Raw genomic sequence first — 18,187 nt, forward strand, 5'->3', positions numbered from 1 at the left:
CAAGGCTAATGCACTACCCTTGTGCAAAAGGAGCTCAGGGACAACCCCTAGGCTCATAGGTCAACTCCAGGACCTGCCCCCCCCCCAAAGAGCCTTTACCTCCATGTCTTTGTGTATATATGGATGCATTCCTATTGGTGAAACACCAGAGTAGCTGTTATGAATGGCACCAAGCTAGGAAATTTGTTCTCAATACAATGATTTCATAGCACAGAGACAGCTTTCATGACAGTGCATGTTCTGGGGATACCATGAGTGGGCCCAGTGTAGCCTAAAGGATTCTCTGTACCCCAGGCCTGCTGGAAGATGTCTCTCTCATTGTCTGGACAGGCAGACAAAAGGCCTAACTCCTGTACAGCTGTGTAAGGAACAACTCCATCCAAGCCAATTAGTGAGGATGAGTGTGGGCAGGCTCTGAATGCCAAGAGAAAAAGGCCTCTTTGTACCCCAAGCTATCTCTCACCCCAGTGCTCTGTTTTGACAGGAAGCCTTCATTTGTGCCACCCCCGTGACAAGCCAAGTTTCCTGCACTTACTCTGCCTTTGTCAGACTATGTTCCCGTGTTCGATAGAGTGCTAAATGTAATTCAGGAGTCCTTCTGGAACACAATTATGGCTCTAAACCTAATGAAATGTTTCATTGCAGACGATGATGGGGCTATGATGCCTCTCCTTGGTTTCCTGAAGCTTGGGAAATCCAAGCATGTGTCGGATATCACAATACTTCCTGTCACATGGAGCTGGTGAAGTTCATGAGGTTTTGAAATCTTTGACCTCTCCTAGTTGGATCCAGGGTGGCTAGGTTTTGAGCACAAGGCCTGTGTTCTGGCCATGAGCTCAGAGCAGAACTCTATTGCTTGGCCATTTTGTGTCACAGCTTCTGCTTTCTCTCTCTCTCTCTCTCCTTCCCTCTCTCTCTCTCTCTCTCTCTCTCTTCTCAGTCTCTCTCTCTCTCTCTCTCTCTCTCTCTCTCTCTCTCTCTCTCTCTCTCTGTGGTGTGTGTGTGTCTGTGTGTGTCTGTGTGTGAATACACTAGTCCTGGAACTTGAACTCAGAACATGAGCATTGTACTTAGTTTCTCTTGTAAAAATATAGCCCTTTCCCACTTGAGCCACAGAGCCAATTCAGGCTTTATTCTGGTAATGTAATCAGGCCCAGGGTTTCATATATACAAAGCACTCTACGCCTAAGGCACATTCACAGCCCTTTATTTCAGGTTTGTTAGTATGTTTCTGTCTTTTTGTTTTTGTTGTTGTCGGTTGTAGGAGTTGAAGTCTGGGCCCTGGGTGCTGTCCCTGAGTTCGTTAGCACAAGTCTTGTGTGCTAACACTTTAGCCACAGAGGCATTTCAGGTTATCTGAGCCTCAATATTCCTGTCTGCATAATCATCTCAATTGTGGAGCTCTTAAAAGGACCAGATGAAAGAATGCACCCTGTGAAGGACACAGCACATGGCACTCTTTGAAGGACTCAGCACACAGCACCCAATGGGTAAATATGAAGCACTGTGGGGGAAGGGGCTGCTCACCGTGCTGGAAGACAAGAAAGTCAGGCCTGTTCCCAGGGCCTGAACTCAAGTCTTAGCACTCATATATTTTAAGTACATGATTTATATTTACATACACAATACTGCATATTGTGGTTAGTGTAGTTATTCATTTTGTGTTTTATTTATTTATTATGTATATTAGTGAGTATGATTACGCATATAACACTTTTTACATCCTATTCCATAGGACATAGATTTTCCTGTGTATTAGACATCATTCCTGAGACCCTGGATTTTCACCAATTAGGAAAACAAGTGGGACAATTGGCTTCTTCCACCAGGATTAAGTTTTTGGCAGTTCTGTGATTTGAACTCTGCACCTAGAAGGCCCACTTCATGAATGGGTCAGTGTTAGCACACCAGTCTGATGCAAGTGAAATTGTCGGGCAAACTTGAGGACCTGAGATCAAGCCCTAGGATTGGCCAATATATAAACACATAGATGTGTAGATGCAGTGTGTGTGTATTTACATATCTATATGCAGCTATACATGTATACAGAGACAGACATTTATGTAGATTCTTGTTCATAACTATATAAATTGATGTCTATATCTAATTTTATATATTCTATTACTACCAATTATTTGGTCTAAAATAATGTCTCCATTAATTAATCACAATGGAAGACTTAAAAGTACTAAATTAATCAGTGACTTGAATTTATTGCATACAATCTTATACTAGAATGACTAGCTAATTAGTAAGTCAATTAGTACATTTCAAACATTCTATTAGTGTTCCTATACATAGGAACATAGGCTCTTCAGCAGTGTGTAGGTGCCAGTCCCAGGATCTAACTCAGGGCCTAGGTGTGTGGGTTAGGCTCAGGCTTCACTGACAGCCCACCAGCCTTCAGCCATGCTAGGTCACATTCAATTTTCTAGCAGACCCAGGATGGTCAAGTGCAAAGGAAACAAAGGTAAAACGGTTGTGTAAAACTTCCTGTTTTTCACCCTCCTCCATTTGCGTTGGTTTGATTTTTTTTTTATTTTATTTTTATTTTTTGCCAGTGCTAGGAGTTGAATTCGGTCCTAGGATCCCTGGATCATCTGTGGGTGTAAAAGCTGCACCCCAGCCTAGGGTAATCATGGTTTAAGACACAATAAAATGCTTCCTTGAGCAATAAGGGCTCAGGGAAAATGTCTAGGCTAACAGTTCAAGCCTCAGGACCTGCCACACAAAAAAGAGCCAGTAACTACATGTGTCTGTGTATGTATGCATGTATTTCTACCGGTGAACATCAAGAGTTGCTATGTTGAAAGGCACCCAGATAGGAAATTTGCTTTGAATAGAATTATTTCATTGCACAGATAATTCATTCAAGACAGTGCTGGATCTGAGGCTCCCCCTCACTGTTCCCAGTGTAGCCTCAGCATTTCTCCACACCCCAGGCTGCTGGAGGAAGTCTGCCTCATTGTTGGAACAGGCAGACAAAAAGACTCACTCCAGTACAGCCCTGTAACAAACAATTTATGCGGGGCAATTAGTGAGGATAAGTGTGGGCAGACTCTGAAGGCCAGGAGAAAAAGGCGACTTTGTTCCACAAGCTCTTTCCCCAGTGCTTTTTTTTTTTACAAGAAGCCTTCATTTGTGCTGCCTCTCAGGTCAGGCTAAGTTCCCTGTACTTATCCTGTCTTTGTTAGACTATATCCCAGTGTTGAAACAAACTGCTACCACTAATTCAAGAGTCCTTCTGGCAGACAACTGGGAGCTGAACCTAATGAAATGATTCATTATTGGCAAGGGTACCTCCCTAGGTTTCCGGAAGCTTGCTAAATCTAAGCTTATGTGTAATATCACAGTGCTTCCTGTCATCTAGGGCTGGTGAAGCTCATCAGGTTTTGAAACCTTTGGCCTCTCCTAGTTAGGCCCTGGGTGGCTAGGTTTCGTGGTTGAAAACAGGACCAGGGTGCTGACCATGATCTCAGACCAGAAGCTCTTTGCTTTACTTTATTTTACTTCTGGTCTGTGTGTGTGTGTGTGTGTGTGTGTGTGTGTGTGTGTGTGTGTGTGTGTGTGTGTGTGTGTGTGTGTGCGTGCGTGTGTGCACAGGAACGCATGCATGTGCACATGCACCAGTCCTGGAGCTTGAACTCAGGACCTCAGCACTGTTCCTGAGTTTCACCTATACAAGGATAACACTCTACAACTTGAGCCACAGAACCACTTCAGGCTTTTTTTCTAATGATGTGATACTGAGGATTCAAACCCAGGGTTTCATATATATAAAGCACTCTTCCCCTAAGACCCATTCCCAGCATTCTACTTCAGGTTTCTTTTCTTGTAAGTTGGAGGAATTGAAGTCTGAGCCTGGGTGCTGCTCTGAGCATTTTAGCTCAAGCTCTACCACTTGAGCTACAGCGCCCCTTCAGGCTTTCTGGTCTTCACTGGAGAAAACCATCTCAAGGAATTTCCTGCCCAGGCTAGCTTTGGACCATGATCCCCAGCTCTCAGGCTCTTGAGTAGCTAGGATAACAGGCCCGAGTCAGTGGCAACCTGCTTCCACTGAAAGTTGCTAAGTGGTGAGTAGGATATAAGAGTCTCATGGGATCTTTTGTGTCTGGGATAGTTTTGAACCAAGATCATCAGATCTCAGCTTCCTGAGTAGGCAGGTTGAAAGACCTCAGCTACAGATGCCTAGGGTCCTTGGCTACACCTGATAGGGCACTAGCCATGAGCCTAACAGGGAAGGGTCTGTGCCTAGGCCCTGAGTTCAACATTTACGACAGAGAAAAATAAACCAAAACAATTGTCTGCAGGAGACAACTCATTAGAGTTCAGTACATACATAATTATAGTCTTAACATGGGGACATATCTGAGTCTCAACTTTCTCATCTGCATAATCATCTTAGTTGTGGAGCTCTTACAAGGATCAGCTGAAAGAATGCACCTTGTGAAGGACTCAGCACACAACACATCATGAAGGACTCATCACATAGCTGTATCCCACAAGCTATCACTAGAATTAGGATGTTTTCATCAGTGTCACCATTCTTTCAGAAACACGTCACAAACTGCACAAAGTTCACATCTAATTGTTTAGAGGGATGGGTTTTTTTTGGGGGGGGGAGTTAGCCACGGTATTGCTCTGAAAGGTTGGGGCTACTGTCCTAAGATCTTTAGCTCAAGGCTAGAGCTCTACCACTTTGAGCCACAGCTCAGAGTTTTGCAGACTTCCTTCCAGGGCTGGGTTTTAAACCCACCAGTGTCAGATCTCAGCCCCCAAGTATCTTGAATGACAGGGATGAGTGAGTCAGCAGCATCTGGTTCCATGGAGTTGGGTTGCAGCGGTTTACTTCTGGCTAAGTCAGGTTAGATGGCAGCTGTCAGCATCAGACTCCCAGCTTGTTCTGTGATGACGTATTTGCAGTCTTATTCTTATATGGTTGCATTCAAAACATTATTTATTTATTTTTGGTGCCAGGCTTCGATCTTGAGTAAGAGTCTAGACATAAGCTTTTATGCTCAAAGCTAGTGCTCGATTGTATGAGGGACTGCTCAACTTCCAGATTTTTCTGTGCATGTGGTAGTGAGGAATCGAACCCAGGTTTTTGTACATACTAGGGGAACACTCTACCACTGAGCTCCAGGAGTGACAAGTGTATAAACAGATACATGTGTAGATTGGTAGATAGATAGATAAATAAATGTATATGTATAAAACAAGAGAGATGTCTGTATACTATGAAATTGCATATATATACGATATTATTACCAATTATTAGCAACTAAATTATTCCTTCCTTTATAAGTATCCTGACTGAATAAATAATAAAGTATTAATTGAAAATTAGTCAACGAATTATAATTGTGTACAATTTTATAATATGAAAATCATACACTACTAATTTAATTGTTACTTTTATAACATTCCATTTGTACGGATGTAATATCGGAATGCATTTCTTAGACCATCCCACCATTCATTAGTGGCAGTCCCAGGATTCGACCTCCAGGTTTAAGTTGCCAGTTTTGGCTATGTCTTCCCTAATAGCCCACCCAACATCAGCAATGCAAGTTCATGTGTACTTTCTAGGCCTTGTCATTTAGACCTAGGATGGTCACAATTCAAAGGAAAAAAATAAAGTAAAACCACCTTCTTGAACTTCTCAATTTTATCCTTTTCCTTATTATTTTTGCCAGCCCCGAGATTTGAACTCGGGTCCTAGGAAACCAGGGTTGGCTGTGGCAGAGGTGCCAAGACCTAAGTTCAAGCCCCGTGCTTGGCAAATAAGTAAATAAGTAAGTAAGTAAGTAAATAAATAAATAAATAAGGCCCTGACATGCAATTTGCATCATTGTTCTGGCAGGCCTGGGATTGAACTCAGAGTCTGGGTAACTCTATAGCATTGTGGGTGAAGGGGAAGCTCACTGACCTTAAAGACAAGAAATTCAGACCAGTTCCCAGCATCTGAATTAAAGCCTCAGCATAATATTCATATATGAGATCTATTTACATACATGGGTTTAATGCATATAAGGTTTATTACCCTTATTTATTTAGTATTATACATATAACACTTCATTTATTACATCATATCATCTAGATTATATTTACATATGGATTATACATCATACTGAGACCCAGGACTTTCACAGAAAAGACAAAAATTTGTCAAATTGGCTTCTAACTTCATGAATAAATTTTTGGCCTTGCTAGGATTTTAACTCACAGCCTAGAATGCCCAATTCATAAATGGGGTCTCAGTCTTAGCACACCAGCCTCTAGCAAACTGAGCTGGGAGGAAACTCTGAGGACCTTAGATCAAGCCACCGTAGTGCCCAATATATATATTGATAGATATGTATGTGTATATACAAAAATATATAATATACAGAAAAATAGGGAATGTGAGGATATTCAATTATGTATATTATTACCAATAATTAGTCATTACATTATGCCACTATTTAATGAAGTATCATGGTAGAATACTTATAAAAGCATTAATTAAAAATTAGTCAATATCCTTCCATAGAATGGAAAACATAAATCCAATAATATTTGTGTGGCATTCTAAAATATAATCATGAATTAACTGCAAATTTAATTATTTCTTTTATAACATTCCATTAGCATTCACAAAAATAGGAATGAGTTTGTCAGGATCTCCCTCCATTTGTGGGTAGCAGTCCTAGCATTTGAACTCCAGGACTGGGTAGTTTACTTCGAATGCAAACCATTAGAATGACACCTTGAAAATTTCAGATTGTCACGATTAAAAAAAGAACAACAAGAAGAAAAGCAACCCAGGTGTCAGTGGCTCCTGCCGGTAATCCTAGCTCCTCAGAAGGCTGAGATGTAGAGAATGCCAATTTAAATTCAGCCAGGTCAGCAAAGTCGGCAACACTCTTATTTCTAAGAGATCACAGGAAAATAAAACACCATGAGTGGGGCTGTAGCTCAAGTTGCAGAGTGCTTCCCCTGAGCAAAAGGAGCTAAGGGACAAGGCCTAGGCTCATAGTTAAACCCCACACCTGCACCCTCCCCCCCCCCAAAAGGGAGCAGTAACTGCATGTCTCTGTGTATGGATGGATGACGTAAGGATGATGGGCATTCAGCAGGTTGCCCATGCCCAGCCGCCCCAACCTGGGCCAGCTGGGACAAGCCCTCAGAGAATACTAACTCTGAGCCAGCAGCTTGAATAAAGCATCACTCTGCCATTTAATAACTGAAGCCCTGAAGGCTTTTCTTGGGCTGGTGTGTGCAAAGGATGCATTATGTTCTAGCTGAAGTGTCCCCTTGGTACACCTAGCAGCCAGCCACTGCCTCCAGGAGTGGTCGAAGTTTCTGGATCTATATTCTCTATCCCTCTGTAGGATGTGAGCCTAGGCCTCTGGGGCCTGGTGGCTCTCACTCATTCATCATTCCTCATTGCCAAGTCATAGACTGGTCCCAAATCTTGGCAAAGTTATGAAATAGTCAGCAATTTCTATGATAAAGGGTAAGCCAATAAATCCCACCCTCATAACTCCTGTTACAAGTCAGCTTTGGGCTTCGAATGTGGCTTAGCGGTAGAGTGGTTACCTAGTCCACAAGAAGCCCTGGGTTTAATTCCTCAGTACCACAGAAACAGAAAAAGCCAAAAGTGGCACTGTGACTAGCCTTGAGCAAAAGAAGCTAAGGAACATGCCCAGACCCTGAATTCATGCCCCAGCACTGGCAAAAAATAAAAGGGAGCCTGATGAGACATATTCTTCTGGGACTCAGGAGGGCCGAGGTTAGAGGAAAGAGATAGAGGGCAGGTGCTTGTGGCTCACCCCAGTAATCTCAGCTACTCAGGAGGCTGAGTTCTGAGGATCACAATTACAAGCAGGAAAGTCTATATGAAACACTTTTGTCCAATTAAACACCCAAAAAGCCAGAAGTAGAGTTGGGATTCAAGGAGTAGAGTGCTAGCTTTGAGCACAAAAGCTCAGGGATAGTGTCCAGGCCATGAATTCAAACCCCAGTACTGGCACACACACACACACACACACACACACACACACACACACACACCAAGATAGAGCATTTGCCATTTAGCCTGCACAATTTCCATCTCTAGAGGGAAAAAGGAAGGAAAGACTTGCTCCAGCAGTTGATATAACCAGTGCCAAAATTCCACAGGAGTTCTAAGATGTGAAACAGGATAGAGAGCCTCAGGCAGAAAGTACAACATGGGCAAAGGTCCTGAGGTGTGGTGTAGAGCAGGTGGTGTTCAGACAAATCTGGCAGGACATTTGAGTCTGGGTCAAGGTTTGTATTTGAGTCACTGGTATGGAAGAGCCTGGGGTCCCAGAATGAGGCCCAGGGGGAAGATTAGCTTAAGTTTTCACCATGGACCCCAGCCATTTCTTGTGGCTGGAAGCCTATTTTTCACAGCTCCTGACACTCAGGCATCCTTTGCATTGAGGAGTCAGGGCAAACGCAGGGAAGAACTCTTGCTTAAGAAAAGCTTCTAGCCCAATGCTAACAGTGGCTCAACTCCTGTAAATCCTAGCTTCTCAGGAGACTGGGTTCAGAGATCATGGGTCAAAGCCAGCTCAGAGGAGGAAACTTAGTGAGACTCTTCTTGCCAGTGAACTACCTAAAGCCAGAAATTGCGCTATGGCTCAAGTGGTAAAGTGCCAACCTTGAGGGAAAAAATTAGGAGACTGGAGCCCAGCCCTGAGTTCAAGGCCAGTACTGGCACAGAAAAAATAAAGAAAAGCTTTCAGGGGCTCCTAGTCCACTGTGGTGAAAGGCCAGATCAGCCAGGCACTGGTGGCTCATGCCTGTCCTCCTAGCTCCTCAGGAGGCTGAGATGTGAGGATCGCGGTTCAAAACTAGCCCAGACAGGAAAGTCCAGGGACTCTGAAACTCCAGAAAACTGGAAGTGGCCCTCTGGCTCAAGTGGTAAGCTGCAGCTAGGTGACAGCACCCTATGACCAACACCTGGCCTGCTTGGATCTCACTTTGTGTCTCTAAGCATAGTATTTTCCAGTGGGCCCCTGAGTTTCTCCCAATGTCTAGGTATCCTACAAGTCTTGAGAGCAGCCCATTTGGAGGCCTTTGCCTACAGATCGAGCCACATTATCAGAGAAGTGTCCAGCCTTGGGGCATGGAGGTCATCGTCTGGCTCATCAGAATGAAATCTGTCATGGGTGCAGTGTGGGTCTGAGCAGTAAATCAATGTCTCAGACCACGGTTCTGGGTCAGGAGGGGCAGAAGGTGGCATGGCAGGTAAAGCCTACTCACGTAGGTATAACAAGAGTGCAAATCTGTCAGGCACACCTCCGGTGGGTGTTGAGTTGGGCGTGAAAGACTTGTGCGTTCAGGAATCCACAGGCAGCTGGCTGGTGTTTGTAGCATTCTCTATCCCTGGAGTTCCAGGGCACACCAGTGCTTGAGGTCCAATGAAGGTCTTCAGTCGTGGGCCGACTAAAAAAGAGCATCCATAGTGACATTTCCGTTGGTCCTGTGGCCCTGTGCACAGATGGAGGGGCAGGTTCCATGGAACTTATTGCCATGGCCCAGACACAGTCAGTGGCTGCTGGGAGCTGATGTGTACTGTAGTTCAAGTGGTAGAGCACCAACCTTGTGCAAACAAGCTAAAGGATATCACATAGGCTCTGAGTTCAGGCCTCGGTAAACACACGAACACACACATACACACACACAAACACACACACAAATACACACACACACACACACACACACACACACTCATGCACAAAAAAGCACACACAACAACATCCTTAGCAGGTCCCAATGGTTCATACCAGCAATCCTAACTACTTAAGATGTTGAGCTCTTAGGATGGCAGCTTGAAGCCAGCCCAGGCAAGAAAGTATGTGAGACTCTTCTCTCCAGTAAACTACTAAAAAAGATGAAAGGTGAGCTGTGGTTCAAGTGGCACAGTGTTAGCTTTGAGCAAAGGAAGCTCAGGGAAAGTGCCTAGGCCCTGAATTTCAGCTCTAAGATTTTTTGTACAGACACCCTTTGCTTCCACCCCACCCACAATCAGGCCATAAATCCAGATTTTGGTCACCCTGGATCTCACTTCCACTCCTGCCACTTTCATAGCACTGCCACAAGTGCCCGGTGTTTGGCCAGCACTGGATTAAGGGAACTTTGAACAAGAGGCACATAGCCAGGTCAAGGCTAATGCCCCAGAACATTGAGGTATTGGCCATACCAGTTTCTCATGCCTCAGTTCCCTGGACCTAGAATCTAAAGTCTGTGCCTCTGTATTCTGGGCATCCAGAATTGTCTATAACGACCTGATAGGCCAAGCTGGGGCAGGAAGATAGCCTTGCCTGCGACAAGTTACGTTGACATTTCCTAGACACCAACGAATACTTCCAAGCCACTTTGGCCTCACCTCCCATGTAGCCATGGACCCTCCTTGTATGGGCAACCTTCAGTCAGCTATCAAGCTCAAGTTGGCCAGAGCCACCAGAAACCCTGTTTCCTCCACTCCACTGCCAGCCTGAAGAGAGGGACACACAGCCAGAGGCCCAGCTGAGGAAAAGAACAGGACATCGCATAACTAAGGACCCCCAGAGGCAAGGGAGACCCTATGCCATCCGGCCCTGCTGGCCCAGAATCCCCTGGAGGTGCCCAAAAATTTGCACAGGCCAGACTTGGGTCCCAAAGTAAAGCTGAAATGCAGGCCTCTGGCAATTTAGGACTCATTGTTGAACTTGATAGGGGGCTAAAGGACAAGGTCAGCACGGAGGAGGAGCACCATCTGAGGCAGAAAGAGTCAAACAGGCACCCAGGAAGTGGACAGAGAAAAAAGAGGGAAAAATACACACACACACACACACACACACACACACACACACACACAAGTAGCCCAAGGCCAAGGCCTCAGAAGTCACTGAGCACCCTGAACATCACACCCCCAAGAAGATGGAACTACTATCCTCAGACCAACTGTAGACAAAACTCATGGCCTCTCACACATCTGGAATCGCTTATAACACAGTTTGGAATTTACTTAATGTACACACCACTATGCAGAAATCTCAGCTACCTTATTTTTGGTTGTCTGTCATGGGGTTTGAACTCTGGGCCTGTGCACAATCCCTCAGCTCTTCAGCTGAAGATGGGAGCTCTACCACTGGAGCCACAGTGCCACTTCTGGCTTTCTGGTGGTTCACTGGAGATAATGTGTCACAGATTTTCCTGCCCAAGCTGGCTTTGAACCACGATCATCAGATCTCAGCCTCCTGAGTATCTAGGATGACACAGTGTGAGCCACCATTGGCGCCTGGCTTCAGCCAACTTCTTAGACCCAGAGGAAACCCAACTCATCAGGCCACAAGCCACATGCAACCCTTCACTTCAGACTTTGACACCAGCATCCAAAACCATTGTTCCATGGATGGAGAGCATATAATTGACACTAACATCCCACCCCTGCTCCAATTCACCCACTCCCTGCCTGCCACAGGGCACGACCTATGGAATTCCTGGTAAGGCACCACCAACCCTACTGTGGTTTCACACTGGGGCACACCTGGGGAGTTCTTAGAAATGTCTGTACAGTGAGACCAGCACCTGGTCTCCCAACCACAGCACCCCCACTACTTCAACATCTCTTGCACCCCCACTACTTCAACATCTCTTGCAAGCAAGGAAGGGGTGTCTTTCTTTCTTCCTTCCTTTCTTTGATTTTTGGTTGAGGAGCTTTAACTCAGGGCTTGGGTACTGTCCCTGAATTCTAATTTTCCTTAAGGCCAGTGCTCTACAACTTGAGCCACACTACCACTGCCAGTTGCAGATTGGAGCTGAGGCTCTCGTGGGACTTTCCTGCCTGGTCTGGGAAATGAGAACCTCTGGATCTCAGCCTCCTGAGTGCCCAGGATGACAGGCGTGGGATGACAGGTGTGAGCCACCTGCACATGGCTTAAGGTGTGTCGTCCTTCAGAATTTCCAGCTAGTCCTCCTCTAGATGCTATCACCTAGACACCCCTCTACCTCCCTCAGGAACAGCAAAGGGAGGCTCAGAATCTGGGTGGGGCCATGGACATTAAAGGGCCCCTCCACATCACTAGCCTTCTCCAAACTCCCATTTGCCTCCTATGGATGGCCTGGTCTTCCAGAGCAGATCAGACCCAGTAGGAGTTCTGGGGCCTTACCTGTATCCCCCTGCCTCACCCAACCAGTACCTGAGAATTTCTGGGGCCAGCTGTTCCATGTCCCAGTGGAAGACGTTGGGATGGTTGCTGATAACGGTTCCAGGGATGTCCAGGGCAGAAGGAATGTCCAGCTCCCTTCTGTCATAGAAGGAAACACAAAGCATGGATGATCTGTATGAGTCAAGCGGAAAAGGTCAGATAATGTGATGTCAGGAAAATGAACCCTTAGATGTGTATTTTAATGTTTTTTTTCTTTCATGCATGTGTTTCTAACACATTTATAAGATTATCTCTTTGTTGCTTTGTATGTCCCTCCCCCACAGTATAACCCTTGCTTTCACTATATTTGATGTCAGTATAACTTGTGGAGGAGATGGGGAAAAACCAGTTGTTTAAGGATACAGGTGGACCTGTTGCAACAATGAGAAGTACAAGTTGTCATGTCCAAAACGAACTTTACAATGTTGGTGCCGGGGGGGGGGGGGGTGCTGGGGGGGGGAGGAAGGAGAAGGATTGGGATTAGGGGGGGAGGGGGGAGGCTGGGAAGGGATGTGAAGGGTAAACAAAGGAGGAGGCTGCAATGCTTGGTAAGAAATGTACACATTATCCTGCCCATGTAACTGTAACTCCTCTGTACAGTATGTTCACAAATAAAATTAAATTAAATTAAAAAAAAAAAAAAGAGCTACAGGGCATAGCCATCCACCGGTCACCAAGGTCCCTTGGAGAGCTGTTTTATGTTGACAGCCCTTGGGCTTGGCCTTGGGGCCTGGGTGGTATCCCCGAGTTTCTTTGGCTCCAGGCGAGCACTTCCACCTGCGCCACAGTGCCACATTTGACATTTTCTGTGTATGCAGGACCTAGGAATCGAACCCGGGGTTTCCTCCATGCTAGGCAAGCCATCTACCTCTAAGACACAATCCCAGCCCTGCATAGCTGTTCTTCTGTGACCCATCGGGCCTGTCTCCAGACAGTCTTGCACATCTGTACCGAGTTTCTCACCAACAGCCCTGGCTGGAAATGCACATGCTCTGCTATGTTGTCCGTCATCTGTGGCAACTTTGCTCTCTGTGCTTCCTGTCAGCTCCTCCTTGTTAAGCGAGACCCCCTTCTCAAGGGATGCCTCTAAGAAGCCCATTCTGATCACCTTGGCAGACCTGGAACCTCTCTGCTCTGCAGGCTTCCGGCCTTATCACACCCTGCCTTCCGTCCAGTGTGGGTTAAGAACGCACAAAGTGGAAGGCTTGGCTTCCACCACCGGATTTCTGAAGGCACTGATACACCACCCAGGGACAGGTGTTGTACCACACTCCGAGATAGGGCCCTCGAAGCTCGGGCAGTCTGTGGGCAACAAGATGGGGCCATTTCTTCGTGTGGGGTTGAACTCAGGATCTGGGAGCTGTCTCTGAATTTTCCTGGCCAAGGCTGGTGCTCTACCACTTGAGCCACAGCTCCACTTCAGGCTTTTTGGTGGTTGCATGGAGAGTAGAGTCTCACAGGCTTTCCAGTTTATGGCTGGCTTCAAACTGTGATCCTCAGATCTCAGCCTCCTGAGTAGCTAGGATGACAGGTGTGAGCCTTAGCCCCGGGTGATGGGCACCAAAGGCTTTTTTTTTTTTTTGCTCCTGTTTCAACTAGCAAGCCCAAGTTAAAATAATCAGTTACAGGGGATCAAGATCCTCTCCTAGGTCAGTTAATCCAAGGAGATAAAGTGTCTTTGGAAAAGGCTAGTCTGAGTAGGCCTAGTGGTATGTGTGGGGATGTGGGTGGGGGTGTGTGGAAGTGTGTCGGGGATCCCTATCCCATCTCTCTGGTACCTTATCTTTCCAGCAGGGAGTGCAGCCAGGATAGTCACCCCAAGGAAGGAGAATGGGGGAGGGTACCTAAGGTCACATCCAGGGGGATGATCCGAATTATGTCCTGCAACCGAACCTGGACAGATAAAGGAGAGAAAGAGAAGTTTTGGGGAACATCAAGGGAAGCCCCTTACCTTTTGCTACAAGTACTAGCAAGAAGACTGAATCCATCTTTCTTGGTCGTCAGATAAAAGGTGTACACTGTTCATTTATTATATTATTATTTTGTGAGTCCTAGGGCTTGGATTCAGGTTATCTCTGAGCTTCTTTTGTTCAAGGCTGAGGCTCTACCACTTGAGCCACAGCACCAAATCTGGCTTTTGTGTGTGTGGGTTTTGAGGGAGAGGTGGTTCATGGGAGATAAGAATCTCACAAACTCACATGCCTGGGCTGGCTCTGAGTCACGATCATCAGACCTCAGCTTCCCAAATAGCCAGGATGATGGGCAGGAGCCACCAGGTCCTGACCGCCACCATCCATTTATAATCCCTTAGTCCCAGGACTGAGCCACCCACACTGCACCCCATTGTTGGGAGTGGGAAGCAGATATGAGTGAGTTTGATAATTTAACAGCCTACCTATCTTTGAGCATTGTTCCGGGTCAGACTGATGGCGGCTTCCTAAGGAGGAAGCAATGACTTGGCTCTGTCACAAGAACAAACGTCCTCGGGAGGTGTCAGGTATAGGGCCTTTCCTCTGCACTGTGCCCCACTAACCGAAATGACACACCCTAGCAAAGGATAGTAGACACTGAGTGATTTCATTGTCTTATAGCCAGGGTCTGGCCAGATAGGTCAGGGTGAGGGTCAGAGGCCCGGGATTGTGCGGGGCAGGGGGACAATGCCTCCTCATCCAATTTCCTTCAACCGTCTAGCAGAGAGATTTGGGGAAGGACTCATGGAATGGACAATGAATAACCATCATGGTCTAGCCAGGGCACAGAGGGGCTTACCTCATGAAGCTGGTTCAACAGGCTGACCGACACATCTCCTGACCCACAGCCCACATCCAGAATGAGAAGGCCACCTTGAGTTCCAGCCAGATAGGGATGCTGGGCCACCTCTTCCAGCACCCATTCAACCAGTTCCTGTGTGAGAGAGAGACAGAGAGAGAAAAAAGGCCAAAATTACACTTTTGCCGGGTGCCAGTGGCTCAGGCCTATAATCCTAACTACACAGGAGGCTGAGATATGAAAATCATGGTTCATAGCTGGTCCAGGCAAGAATGTCTGTGAGTCTCTTATCCTCAAAGAACTACCAGAAAACCAGAAGTGATGCTGTGGCTCATGTGGCAGAGTGCTAGCCTTGATCTGAGGAGCTTGGGTACAGTGCCCTGGCCCAGAGTTCAAGCCCCACGATGGACAAGCAGTGGACTTCCCACCATAAGAAGTGGACTGCATAGCACCCACTGTCCTAGGGAGCATGGCAGAGAAGTCAGGCCAAGCTTCCTGTGCACTAGGAGTCACGGGTAGATCACCCGGCTTCTCCATGCCTCATTTTCCCCAGCTACAAAACGAATAGAGTGAAGGATCCCCTTCATCATGGAGATAGGGCAATGTTGAAAGAGAGCCATGTTTGTTTTCATTATCCCACACCTATTGCATGATTAAGAGCAGACCCCCTCTGCCATATCACCTCCTGCTGAGTCTCCCTGAGAGATCATGCCAGGCAAAGCATAAGCTTCATGGAAGCATGCCTGCAGGAAGGGGGTGTTGGTTCAAGGCTTCCTATACACTTGGTTGCACCTTTATTACCTCTACCTTTATTCTTACTATATTCTTCTTGACTGTACATTTGTTGCCTTTATTCTTGTTTTGGCTATTTTTCTATTGATCCGCGAACAGAGCATGTCGTTTCTTTCCATTCCAATAGAGATGGCTTCTCTAAATAATAAAGACTAGGACCAAGGATTAGATGTGGACAATTCCCCAATCAATATATCATCTGATGAGACGCTGCCTCCAGAAACTCCTGCAACTTCAAAAGCAGTTTTGCGGCTCACTCATAGTAAATATAGAAATTTAAAATTTCCAGATATGATACAATAGGCAGAATTAATGAATTAAACTAAACCAGAAGGAGTTATCACAAAAGCACAGAGTTATAGAAAATGGGACCTCTGATAATAAAAGGAAAATAAAGATTCCCACAACAGTTATGACTAAGTTTGATCCAGCTTATGTTATAGGGAATAGATGGTGGCTTCCCACAAAATATAAAGTTAGTGACATAACATTTCCTGAGCTGACTGATGAACCATTGCCTTATACAGGAGTTTACAAAGATGCAAATAGATGGATTAATGTAAAAGGAAAAAGAGTATCTTGGTACTCATTAGATTTTATGCAAACATTAGGCAGCTCTAGACCATTATGGTGTTTATTATCAAAATAACAAGATGTTTTAAAATAACGATTAGAAATTTTTGTGGACAAATATTGGGATTAAAATCATAGGAAACGGAGAATGCCTGACTCAACCTGGAAGTGGTATTAAGGATGGTTTCAAAGGGTCTTGAAAATATATGGAAAAAATAAAAAGAGTACAATATAAGTACAGCCCTGTCTTAGGTTTGTTAATTATTAAACATAAAAAGGCTAAATAGATGATGCATTGTATTAAACAATATGCTAGACTTGTCTCGCACCACTTAGCTTAAAGAGTTGATGGGATAGTCATCAATTTTCATGTAGCCCATTAATGCTTTGCTTTTCTTAGAAATTGATTATATGCTGAAATAAAGAATCTATGTCACAATCACCCACTGTATAAAAATGTTAATTCTCCTCAATAAAGATACACTCAGCTGCAATTCTTTTGAGTCTGTGTCCTTTTGTCACTTTGCTGACTCCTTGCCCATCTATCCCAAAATCCCTGTCCCATCGGTCCTAGTACTCTGGCCGAGCTGGTCTGTTGCAAGTGGCGCCCAACGTGGGGCTCGAAAGCACATGCAGCTTGAAGCTGTACAGACAATTCTTGGGAAGGTGAGCTGTCTCTTCTCTTTCTCTCATTATTTTCAGGCAAAGGATAGAACCTCATCAGAGCACTGCAGGCTCCCTGATAAAAGCTAATCAGCATAAGACGATGAGCAGGTATTTAAAATCATTGGGCATTCTCAATCTAGAAATAAGGAATTATTTCTCTCTGTGTTAAACCACATGTTGGAAAGTAAAGGTAATTATGTTTCTAAGAAAACTTTTGTGGAGTTTGTTTTAAGGGTTTCACCCTGGTTTCCTGAGGAGGAAAGCTTATCTCTGCAAAACTTGAAGAAGGGTGGTATGAAATGAGAAGCTTAGCTGGCATTCAGCAAAAACAAAATGAGCCTTATAAAGAATTTGTGGCTAGATTAGAAGAGGCCTTGCAGTGAATGCTTCCCTCCCTGAAGGAATAGAGCTATTGCTCAAACAGTTGGTGTGGGAAAATGCAAATTCACAATGTAAAGAACTCATAAGACCAATTCACTAAATATTATTTGCCATTTTTTTCTATCATCCTTTTTACTTTCCTAGCGAGTCCATTAAACTTCCCCCTTGAATTTGGTTGTCATGAACACCCAACTTCTATGTGAATGAGGACAAACTCTAATGTAAAACTTTGTCTCCAAAAACCAGTCCAAGAAGCTGTGATCACAAATATTTGGCTATACTTTTTTCTTTTTCTTTTACCTGAAATCTTCTGGTGTCTAAATTGCCCACAAAAATAAGTACTACACCACTTTTTGGTTCAATCGCTACTAACCTCAGATATATATTTTGCTAACAAGATGCTTAGAGGAAACCAAAGTATACTCCACTTTTTTTTCTTTTCTCTTAAGTCTCTCTTTAGATACAATATCAGGAAAAGTGAAGTTATTCTTTGCAAAATTATTTCAATTGATTATTTTTCTCTTGATCTTGCATTTGCTCAACAAGATGTATGGAGGAGAATAGAGTGAAATCATCCATACCTTGGATGACATTGTCTGTTACAAAGGACAATGCTGCTATGTCCTACTTCTATGTCCTCCTCTTAGCTCTTTCCTGATTTCCAATTAATCACAGCTTCTTGGCTTCAAGTTTAATGAAGCTAACGAACTATAAGGCCTCCCCCATTGTTCTATCTTCATGGTTTCTCATTTAAAACTCTTTTAAGTTGCCTCATTCGATGTGGAATTTATTTTCATATCTTC

This window comes from Dipodomys spectabilis, unplaced genomic scaffold (genome assembly GCF_019054845.1).
Source record: "Dipodomys spectabilis isolate Male_0828 unplaced genomic scaffold, ASM1905484v1 ptg000078l, whole genome shotgun sequence".
NCBI classification, from domain to species: domain Eukaryota; kingdom Metazoa; phylum Chordata; class Mammalia; order Rodentia; family Heteromyidae; genus Dipodomys; species Dipodomys spectabilis.